The 11,854-nt window shown below is 46.6% G+C and overlaps 1 pseudogene across 1 annotated transcript; it reads right to left on the bottom strand.

Moving 5' to 3' along the window:
* Positions 1 to 6,817: 6,817 nt before the first annotated feature.
* LOC307057502 (glycine cleavage system H protein, mitochondrial-like) lies at positions 6,818 to 9,691 on the bottom strand (annotated as a pseudogene). The gene is made up of 3 exons: positions 9,651 to 9,691; positions 9,093 to 9,412; positions 6,818 to 7,793 (listed from the first exon to the last, which is right to left on the bottom strand). The product of its transcript is annotated as a glycine cleavage system H protein, mitochondrial-like (transcript).
* Between the last annotated feature and the right edge of the window lie 2,163 nt (positions 9,692 to 11,854).

The raw sequence follows: 11,854 nt of genomic DNA, 5'->3' as shown, positions 1-11,854 counted from the left end.
CACTCTAGGTGGTCACAAAGCATGAGCTGATCTCGCTGTGCTATGTATGCAGCTGCTTCCCACTAGCTATCTATCTGACATTTGGTAGTGTATATATGTCAATGCTACTCTCTCACTTCGCCCCAGCTTACCCTCTCTGTGTCCTCAAATCCATTCTCTACATCTGCATCTTTATCCCTGTCCTGCCCCTAGGTTCATTAGAAGCTTTTTTGTTTGTTTGTTTTTTGAGATTCCATATATATGTGTTAGCATACGGTCTTTGTTTTTGTCTTTCTGAATTACTTCACTCTGTTTGACAGACTCTAGGTCCATCTACCTCACTACAAATAACTCAATTTCGTTTCTTTTTATGGCTGAGTAATATTGCATTGTGTATATATGCCACATCTTCTTTATCCATTCATCTGTTGATGGACACTTAGGTTGCTTCCATGTCCTGGCTACTGTAAATAGTGCTGCAATGAACACTGTGGTACATGACTCTTTTTGAATTATGGTTTTCTCAGGCTATTTGCCCAGTAGTGGGATTGCTGGATCATATGGTAGTTCTGTTTTTAGTTTTCTAAGGAACCTCCATACTGTTCTCCATAGTGGTGTGGCTGTATCAATTTACATTCCCACCAACAGTGCAAGAGGGTTCCCTTTTCTCCACACCCTCTTCAGCCTTTATTGTTTGTAGATTTTCTGATGCTGGCCATTTAAAAAGAAGGTCAAATTTTTTAAGTTTTTTTTTGCGGTACACAGGCCTCTCCCGTTGTGGAGCACAGGCTCCAGACGTGCAGGCTCAGTGGCCATGGCTCACGGGCCTAGCCGCTCCGCGGCATGTGGGATCTTCCCGGACCGGGGCACGAACCCGTGTCCCCTGCATCGGCAGGTGGACTCTCAACCACTGCGCCACCAGGGAAGCCCAAGAAGGTCAATTTTAAAGTGACTTCTAAAATGCAGCAAAATATTTCTTCCATGAACTAAAATATGCACTTACCCAACAATATGACACGTAGGAGTTCTCACTCTCTCACTGTTTTAAATTTTAAGCACATTATTAAAAACTCCAGGGACTTCCCTGGTGGCGCAGTGGTTAAGAATCCGCCTGCCAGTGCAGGGGACACGGGTTTGAGCCCTGCTCCGGGAAGATCCCACATGCCGCGGAGCAACTAAGCCCGTGCACCACAACTACTGAAGCCCGCGCTCTAGCGCCCACGAGCCACGACTACTGACCCCGTATGCCTAGAGCCCGTGCTCCGCAACAAGAAAAGCCACCGCAGTGAGAAGCCCGTGCACCGCAACGAAGAGTAGCCCCCACTCGCCACTAGAGAAAGCCTGCGCGCAGCAACGAAGACCCCAGGCAGCCAAATAAATAAGTACATAAATTAAAACTCCAAATGGTCACACAGTGACAGAAGTGAAGAAACTCAATTTCCATTTGTTCATCTTCGACTGCACTATCACTGTTTATCTCAAAGCCGTATTTAAACATAAGAACATGTTGTACCATAAGGACGAAAGGCATGAAGAACTCCTAAAGCAGCTCCAACACGGCCGAACTGTTAGGAACTTAACCCTCAAATCAACGTGTATCACTCAGTCCACATGTATCAGGGCCAACTCTATAAGTTGCCCAAATTAATTTCCACGTACAGTACGATGCTTATTAAAGGGAACTGTTTTTTAAGTGTGCTAATCTGATGCGTGTAAATAAATATATACTCACACATATGTATATATAATTATTAACAGCAGCAACTATTCAGAATTTAGAGGAGCAAAAGTGTTTTTCCCAGAAACTATTTTATCCATGGCTTTTTTCAGATTTGCCCACACGTGGTGGTAACAAAACACAGACTGGCTGAAGTCAGCTGTACTGGTTTTAGCCTCTGTAAAGGCTTCCCCACCTGACAGCCCCACCTGCAGGGGACCGCTCCCATGGCTCCACCCATGGGAGGCAGCTGCACACAGCCAAAAGCAAAAGAACCCTGCCGACAGAAGGCCTCTGAAGACACAAAATAAACGTCCAAGTTCAGACACAAGAGCTTTTGTGTTGCACACATTAAGACAGCCCTTGCAGTTTATAGTGAGGGTAAAGCAGGGTTTCTCAATGTCAGCACCCTTGGCTATTTGGGCGGGCTAATTCCTTGCTGTGGGACCATCCTGTATGTTACAGGATGTTAATCTGCCTGCCTGGGCTCTATCCACTGCATACACAGACATGCACTCCCATACCCTTGAACCAAGATGTAACAAAGCTCCCCCTTCACCAACAGCTCAGAGTCCCTTGGGTGGAGGTTAGAACACCTTGGGGACGGCACACAGGAAATCAAGCCCAGTGCTCACCCCAGGGAAGGGAGACGTGGTTTATTTTTAGAGCTCCCTTTTCATTCTTAGCAAGTGCATCTATTTCTTATTCAAACACACGTTTAATTAAATACACAAAGAGAGGGTGTGCCACTGAAAAAAATGCCAGCAGCCCTCTCAAATTATTTTTCCTTTATTTTCAAATATTCACCTAATGAACGGAAACAAAACGAACATCTTTCCCAAAAGGCCATTCCAGCCCAAGAGAGATATTCTATAAACACGGGCATAAATGACCCCTGTAAAGAAAACATTTCCGGACATGCCTCCACCCCAAAATCACCTCTTTTACACACGATTCTAACTTGCTGTGGTTCCTCCAGGTCAAAGCAGCATGGAAGCGGCAAATCAGAATAGCAGCAGCAAGGTAAGCATAGTGTCCCCAGAGAGCCTTGGGAGAGGCAGCCTGGGTATTGCAGAAAAAGAGCCAGGGATTCGGGGACAGGAAACCTGGATCTGAGTCTCTGTTCTACCACTTTCTCACCCTGGGGCTCTGACCAAATCACAACCTCCCAAGATGCCAACTTTTATTTATGAAATGGAGGGTGATGTGTGCTTCTAAGAGCTGCCTTGAGAACTAACTCATTCGAACTAAGTGAAGGTTTTCATCCAGGTGTCAAATGTTATTACCTTTATTTTAGAATTACACACATCACCAGTCTCAGCCAGAGGTAACTGCCGGCTTTACCAAAAGGAGTTTTGTCACTGAAAACAGCCCCAGGGTTGGTTCCAACAGCATGAACAGCAGATCCAGAAGGTGGAAAAGAGGAGGAAACGTGAAAGCATAGAGCACAGGAGCGAAGGGCAGGGAAGCCAGACTGCCTGGGTTCTCATCCCACTGGGTGATGCTGGGCAACTTTTTTGACTTCTACATGCTTCAGTCTCCATCTACAAACTGGGGATAACAGGGGCACCATCGGTGCCCATTATTTGCGGTAGTGATACTTTACAAAATCTCTGTGAGCCCTGACTTGGCAAATATTAAGCCAGTGATCCTAGGGGAAGGGAATATGGGCTTAGGTTCCTGTGAGCCTCTGGTCAGAACATTTTTGTCCACTGATCAACACGTAACCATGGGGACTTCCCTGGCGGTCCAGTGGTTAAGACTCTGCGCTTCCACTGCAGGGGGCAAGGGTTCAATCCCTGGTCGGGAACGAAGATCCCACGTGTCTCGTGACCAATAAATAAATAAATAAATACATACATACATAAAACATTCGCTGTCACGTATTAAAATCTTTTAAAAATCAGAAATAAATTATTTAAAAAAATACATAACCATGTTTTATGTCCTTCCGTTTTAAGACACCTTACTCAATATATGCGGTTGATTCATCAATATTGAACTCACAGCCAACAGAACTGTAACTCATGCTTGAAGCAGCTTATCTAACACACCTGTTTTCTCCCTAAGGCACAGCACAGCCTTCAAGCACTTAGGAACTCTCGACCTAATTCCAGCACTACGCTTAGGGGCCATTTTAAACCACAAAATCACCAACGAAAAAAAAAAAGCTCAAAAATGCCAAGAGTTGCACTAATGAGACCACGAAGAGGACACCTAGTTATAGTAGGAGGCCTGAAACAAGAAGGCAGAGCATCCCCTATCTGAGCTGGGAACATGCACACCAGTAACTCAAATTTTCCTCCACTCTGTGTGTGTCTACAAAGGGTCGCACAGTGCTACAACTACTGATTTGAGCGTTATACAAGTAAGTTTTAACAAGGAGGCAAATTTGCACATACAGAATCCGCAAATAATGAGGATTGACTGTACCAGACTCACAAAGTAGCTCTGATGATTCAATGAATGAATACAGATAAAGCACTAAGAACTTCCCCGTGTGTAGGAAGCACTCCACAGATGTTCATTATTATTGGAGAGTCAAATATGTCCATAACATATCACATGGTGTAAAAGGCTTAACAAAACTGTGAAAAAAGAACATAGATGGTGGTAGAGAACCACAGACGAGGGAGTAGGGCATAGAATAAAGAAATCAAAAACCAAAACTCAGAAAATTTCTTCCCTAAAGCAATCTTCCACTTAACCCATTTATCTTTCTTTCTCTCCACCAAAAGGTTACACTCCCCAGGCCAGCCGTCTACCTTTCCGCTCTCACATACATTCTCTGGATGCTTTGTCCTTTTTGCAATGTATGGTAGGAAACTACATTTCCCCAACTCCCTCACCAACTGGCTTCCAGGTAGGGTTGGCCTGCGGGAGACACCAGCAGCAGCTGGGAGGACAGGCGCAGGGAATAGGCCGGGGTCTCTCATCTCCTTTCCATCCACCAGCATCTCCTCCAGGGACGCAGCCCTTTCCAAAGGGTTCTACTTCCCGTTTCTGGTAACACTTCCAACTCCCATGCCCCCTGCAGCCCTCCGGTGGATTTCTTCTGGTGGCTGCAAATCTCTGGGTTGCCACATGTTCTTTGGTACACCAATGTCACCTCTTCCGTCACCTACAAACCCAGTTTTCTGTAGTAGGTTCTCCGGTCACAATGCCTAGTCCAGTTATCCTGACTGACACGATACCACACATGGCTCCAGAAGGATGCTAAACCTGCAACTCTCCTGCCAAGACCAGCTCCACTACACACACACACACACACACACACACACACACACACACACACACACACACACACACACACACACACACACACACACACGCCGCCGCCGCCGCCGCCGCCGCCACCCCACCACCCCACCACCCCCGTCCTTCCCACAATCTCACCTCACATTCAGACTCTCTGGATTGAGGACAAATAAAGGTGTTTTGGTTTGCTTTCCTTTAATTCACTGCTGCCGGAAGAAAGTGCACTTTCAAAACTATTAGAGCTACTTCAGCTTTTTATCAAGTACGTTACCTCCCCCTTTCAACATGCGTTACTGGCTGCCCCTGCTCCAACAGTCTCCTTCTGCTTAAGTGCTATTTACTTTTAAAAGACTAAGCAGTACTCTCCCCTCATACATACCTTGATTTAAAAAAAAGATCCAAATGCGGCCGATGGTACATGGCCAATTTCCTCTCATGGTCTGCACTAGCCACAGCTGCTGCTGACAGCGGCCAGTATAATCAATGTCCATTAATTCTGAGGCAATTTCCAATCTTCTCTTCCCATTGTTTCTTACTCAGGGCATAAAAATGCAACGCCTGACCATGATCACAAACAGGCATAAAAGAGGAGTAAACAAGTTCACGTGGATAAAAGAATGCAAGAGTGAGCAAGAGTCTGATAAGTGAATCACAGAAGCAGGCGAAAGGGGGCCTGTGGACAATGCTTGCTACTCACTGAATGCCTGTTCTCTTCTCCTCCCTAGACGCACAGCTGGATGACGTGTCCCAGCAAGGTGAGGCCAGGGGACCTGCGTCTGTGCCCCCTTCCAGGGGGCTAGAATGAACACCACTGCAGGGTGATCCTGGAGGGCAGGGGTTCACAAAGTCAGGGCCTATTTAGCCTTGGTCGCTATATGACATTTTTTTTTATTGAAGTAGAGTTGATTTAAAATATTGTAATAGTTTCCGGTGTACAGCAGTGATTCAATTATACATATATATGTATATATCTATATTCTTTTTTCTCTGATTCTTTCCATTGTAGGTTATTACAAGATATCGAATATTGTTTCCCGTGCCATGCAGTAAATCCTTGTTGTTTATTTTATATATAGTAGTATGTATCTGTTAATCCCATACTCCCAGTTTATCCCTCACCCCTCTCCTTTGGTAACCTTAAGTTTGTTTCCTATGTCTGTGACTCTGTTTCGTAAATAAGTTCATTTGTACTATTTTTTAGATTCCACATAGAAGTGATATAATATTTGCCTTTGTCTGACTTGACTTAGTATAATAATCTCTAGGTCCATCCATGTTGCTACAAATGGCATTATTTCATTCCTTTTTATGGCTGAGTAGTATTCCATTGTATATATGTACCATATCTTTATCCATTCATCTGTCAATGGACATTTAGGTTGCTTCATGTCTTGGCTATTGTGAATAGTGCTGCTATGAACATTGGGGTGCATATATCTTTTCCAATTCGAGTTTTTCCAAATATATGCCCAAGAGTGGGATTGCTGGATCACACGGTAACTCTTTTTAGTTTTTTAAGGACCCTCCATACTGTTCTCCATAGTGGCTGTATCAATTTACATTCCCACCAACAGTGCAAGAGGGTTCCCTTTTCTCCAAATCCTCTCCAGCATTTATTATGCTAAATGACTTCTTAAAACGGGTCATTTCCCCACCTCCACCAGCCTAAAACTATGAACTAGGAAAAAGAAACTTGCACTGGGTATAAAATGACTATACGTATAGACACACACACACACACACACACACAGAGAGAGAGGTCCTTCTGTTACAGAAGGTCACAAACACAGGATGTGTGCCTTTCAAATGAGCTGGGCAGACATCTGGTCAAGGTGGCCAAAGGCATATATGAAATAACCCCCAGCAGGTCCCTTCCAGACAGATCTCTAAAAAGAGAGATCACCATTTGGGTGAGGAACACAGAAATGGGCACTGTTCCTGGTTCCCCATCTCCTGTCGGGGAGAACAGTGCCCTGCACACCAATAACATTTTCACTTTGTAGCGTAAAAACCAGGATTCAGAGAAGTCAGGGTGGGCCCTCCAGCAGAAACAGAGCTGAGACCCCCATCTCCCAGGTCAGTGCCACTACGCAAAGCGGGTGGGAGCATCCACAGAGGGGGGCCCGTCCACCAAGCGTTCCTGGTCTCTGAAGAGCTAAGTACCAAAACTGAGGGTAAGTGTCCTTTTAACTTTTACAGTCAGTGGACAGGGTAACTTTATGTCTTTGAATCTCGTAATAAAATTGAAGGCTGGTATTTTACACATCCTTCTTTTTTTTTTTTTTTTTTTAGATTAAGTTGTTTCAAACTAGTTTCTTTAGGGGTTCCATTTTCACTCCTCCATAGATTTTACGTATTTCTCATATGCTTCTTCACTCATTGGTTCATCTAGTTCTGAAGGGTTACTGAGTGTCATCTTGACCAGCCAACCATCTTCATAACAAGATCTGTTGACAAGTCCTGGATTTTCTGCTAGAGCTTCATTCATTTCAGTTACTTCTCCTGATAGAGGAGAATAGAGTTCACTAGCAGCTTTCACACTTTCCAAAGCACCAAATTCCTCGTCTGTTCAATTTTGTCCCAACTTCAGGCAGACTACAGTAAACAACATCTCCCAAAGCTTCCTGGGCAAGATTGCTGATTCCCACTGTTCCAACACCGTTTTCTGCTGTTACCCATTCAAGTTTGTCTGTAAATTTACGACCCGACAGCAGAGCGGGTCCGGCGCGAAGCGCCCGGACGGCGCCCGCCCGCAGTCCCCAGGGCCGCGGCGGGCAGGGCGCGTTGGGCGCAGAGACGGCGCGCAGGCTGCAGACCGCGGCCCGCACGCTCCGCGCCACTCACAGCGCCACGTGCGGAGACCACTTCCTTCTTTCTTTAATCTCACTTTATCTAGCACCTTATTTTTATGGTACCAGACCATGATGGTTTAGAATTTAAAAAAGTTCCATTTCTGCAGGCACCCAGAGTCCCCAAACTCTTCAACCAAATTCCCATGGTCACCGCACCCCCTTCCCCAATCCTTCCTGCCTCACCCTCACCCAGGCTCTCCTCTACCTTTCACCCTTCCTTTCCAGGAGGCATCTCCCTTTAAATGGGTGGTGGTAAACTTTCCGGTAGCCCCTCCAATGCATGCGGAGTGGGCACTGACTCCTGTGAGCCATCCTGAGCTCAGACCAAAAGGAAGAGTTAAAAGTGATCAGTCATCCATCCACACAGCTAAAATAACACAGGACTCCAGTCCCAGAAAGCCGTCACGGTAAAAGAAGAAAAAAACCCTCCGTGGCCCTTACCCACGTTAATTAACCCGAGGGAGAGCCTCAGCCGCCCCAAAAGATGCTCTCTATCCCATCACCTAAACCTGAGACGCAAAGTAAAGGAGCCTTCGCCTGTCTCCTCCAGGGAGGTCGACATACGCGGAGAGATGCCTCGCCGGCTTGGGGAGAAAGGAGAGGTTACTGACAGAGTGAGTCACGTGTGCGGCATCAGGTACGATGAAGTATTATGGGAAGGGAAGCGGACGTGGAGACGGCATTAGCTCTGTCCAGCAGGACCCACTGAACTGCCCATTACAAGGGAGCCCTGAGCTAGTGGAGAAGGAGGACTTGGAGAGAAGGATTTGAACACATACACCTCCTTGAAAATGAATGAAGAGAAACCACCTAGACAATGACGGGACAGTGACGTACCGAACAAAACCATAGGAAAGGGCGGAGCCAGGCAGCACCAACCCTCCCCGGAGCGTTCCAGGCAGGCCACGTGTTTTAGACTTTCCAGGGACAAAAGGATGGTAATTTTAACAGACGCCAACATCGGCACCTTTCACAGTTACTAAGACGTGCCATCCATGAGATCACAAAGGCAGGGACTCGAGGGGGATGTAAATGAGCAAGTATTCCACTAAGTCTCTGCACTTGTCTGGGTATTTGAAATATTTAAACATTTTTCAGTGTTTTTTTTCGAGTATAGCCAGAGAACAGACACATGACACTGTTTTGAAACGTCTTGCCACAAACTGGGAATTCTGATTAGATCCAGTCCAAACCAGGCATGCCTTGGGAAGACAACTGTTCTGCTGTTCCACGTCTGGCCAGGTGACAAGGGGCAGCCCCAGCCCTGACCTCTGCCCTGCACCCACCTTTCCCTGGGGCCAACAGGGCATCGAGGTAAATCCAACATGCCCAGCTATCAATGGGCAGCAGCTGTCTAGACAGACTGCAGGCACCTCTTGGGCTTCGAGAAGAAGGGCCAAGATGGAGATCCAATGTGCACCACAGGCAAAGGGCCGGGAAGGTGACAACCATCCTCAGCTGACTCTCTTCCCAAATCCTGTGGCCACCATCAAGCTGGTTCAAGAGCCTGTCCCTGCCCCACTCCAGGCAGGCCGTGCAGTGGACGCGGCTACACAGCACACAGCCAAGGTCAGGCACTGACATTTCCCAAGATGTGACTAACATCCTGGGAACCACAGAAAGAAATCTGAGCACGGACAGTGAAGGCTGTTGCATCTTAATTGCATCCAAGGCTTGCCATCTAAGCCCCCATTTGTGTTACACCTCTTCCAAGATTACTCATCTTTGATGCCAACAGGAGAATGCCATGAACTTGAAAACGCCATCATCTGGATTTGTTGATGACTGTATTTCAACGCCTGCATGAGCAGGATAAAAAGAAAATGAAACCACATTTTTCCTACCTAACACCTGTTTCCTTTTGACACTCATTGGCTCGGCTCATGCTGCTGCCACATGCCAGGTTGTGTACTCGTCACTGGTGGTGTGAAAAGGAATAAGGCCAACCCTCGTGCTCAAGGAATGTACAGTCTAGACAGACCCACAGTGAGTAACACGCCTTCTGCTGCCCTCCTGCGCCTGAGCCTTCTCTTCTGGCAGTGTGTGTTCACGAGATCTACTGGGGTGGCTATGGTTTTAACTTCCATTTTTATCAACACTGCATCCTTCTCTTCCGGTCAGGTCTCCAGAAATGAAACTCAGAGATGGTTCTTTGAGAAACTAAGGCATAAAAAACCAGGTACAGGATCCACCAACCTATGTGAGAAACATTTTCTGACACCCATGTCCCAGCAACACTCTTTCTTACCACAGACTCTGTGGCAGAGTTAGAGTCATTTGCTTCCAGAAGCCAATCATTTCCCTGATCTAAACTGACTCAGGGTTACACATAAACCCAAGCCTAAAGCTGGGACAACTTCTTTCCCGTTGAATCAGAAGAAAGACAGTTTTACAAAATGGCCAGGGGAGAAGGGTGACTGCTTCTCCACCTTCAGGAAGACCCAACCACCTCCAAAAGTCCTGGGCGTTATCAAAGTGTGGAGAGTGTGCTTTATAATCTGAAGGCTAATTTAAAAGATGGTAAGACACGCAAACTCATCTGTGATACGGCTTTCAAGTTATAAATGTCAGTGACAGCCAGTCTGTTGTGTTGGGAACTCCTCCAACAGGTTGACAGCAGCCCAATTCCATGGCTCTGGAGGAGGCTGACAGACAGCTGCTCTTTCAGTAGTTATTATTATTTTTTTTTTTTTTGCGGGCCTCTCACTGCTGTGGCCTCTCCCGTTGCGGAGCACAGGCTCCGGACGCACAGGTTCCAGACACACAGGCTCAGCGGCCATGGCTCACGGGCCCAGCCGCTCCGCGGCATGTGGGATCCTCCCAGACCGGGGCACGAACCCATGTCCCCTGCATCGGCAGGCGGACTCTCAACCACTGCGCCACCAGGGAAGCCCTCAGTAGTTATTTTGAAAGGAGCCAAGAGGCCCTTCCAAAGGCAGCTAGGTATTGGCGCGCTGAAGGGGGGAAGGTGACACCATATCTGGTGGCAGGTAGACACAGCCCAGGAGTGCCACATGACGCCAACACGTCTGATGGCTCCACAAAGACTGTCAACCCCACACAGTGCAGGAAAAAAAAAGAAAAAAAAAATCACAGCAGAGGAGAGGCAGAAAGATGCACATCCTTCCCAGAGCATAAGCCATTGCACCTGGGTATCAGGGACCGCAGACCCAGCTCCTATTCTTCACAATGCCAGCCTGCTACAGCCCCAGCTGCCATGCCTGGCACCTCTTGGAGGGCAGTGAACGGACTTCCTTATCTGTCAGCACTTCACTAGTTTCAGAACAGACCCTTGAAGATAGATGGTTTACTTGTCCGGTCCCTGAACTGAAAACCACTCCCTTTCAGTCATGTGTGTGATGTGGAGGTAGGGGGATGTGTAAAAGGGAATAACTATGCTTGTTCTTAGACAAAACCCTATGTCTTTAGAGACGCAAAATCTCTTTGAGGTTCTCACTGAGACACTTCTTGTTTCTCTGGTTTCTCCCAGAGAGACAAACTTTCAAGGTGACAGCTAGAGAGAAGCCTCTGATAAAAGTCACGTGGTCACATAATTTGAGTTCTAACTAAGGCTTTTATTGACATCAGACATTCATCTGCTTGTCAGTTGCTGGAGTGGATTTTCCTGTGATGTTGTTAGGGACAAAGTTTGTTCAAAGATCCACACACGTAAGAGAAACAAGAATTATGAATGTTTCATGTTTCATTCTGCTGGCCCCATAACCTTGACACCCAAATCCTATTAGCCTGTAAAATCCAAAAATTCTGCTCCCAAGTTGAATGTCTGATTTACCAAGGTGACTCTCCAAGGTAGCTTAGACAGTGGTTTTAAGCACTCGGGACTATTCATACAGATAGAACAAGGAAGCACTCAGCAAAGCGCTTCCTCCGTAAAATATGTTCATAACTGGGGGCTTAGGAAAATGTACTCCGTGAACAATTCCTTGATACAGACACAGTTCAGAGCTTGTGCAGTCATTCTGAGTCACACTCTCCACTTCATTGGCTTTGCTTATTTATGTTCACACCATGATGCTCTGTGTCTGAA

Source organism: Hyperoodon ampullatus (assembly GCF_949752795.1).
Source record: "Hyperoodon ampullatus genome assembly, chromosome: 8".
Lineage (NCBI taxonomy): Eukaryota > Metazoa > Chordata > Mammalia > Artiodactyla > Ziphiidae > Hyperoodon > Hyperoodon ampullatus.
Note: the sequence above shows the minus strand (reverse complement) of the source record. Positions and strands in the feature narration are given on the sequence as shown.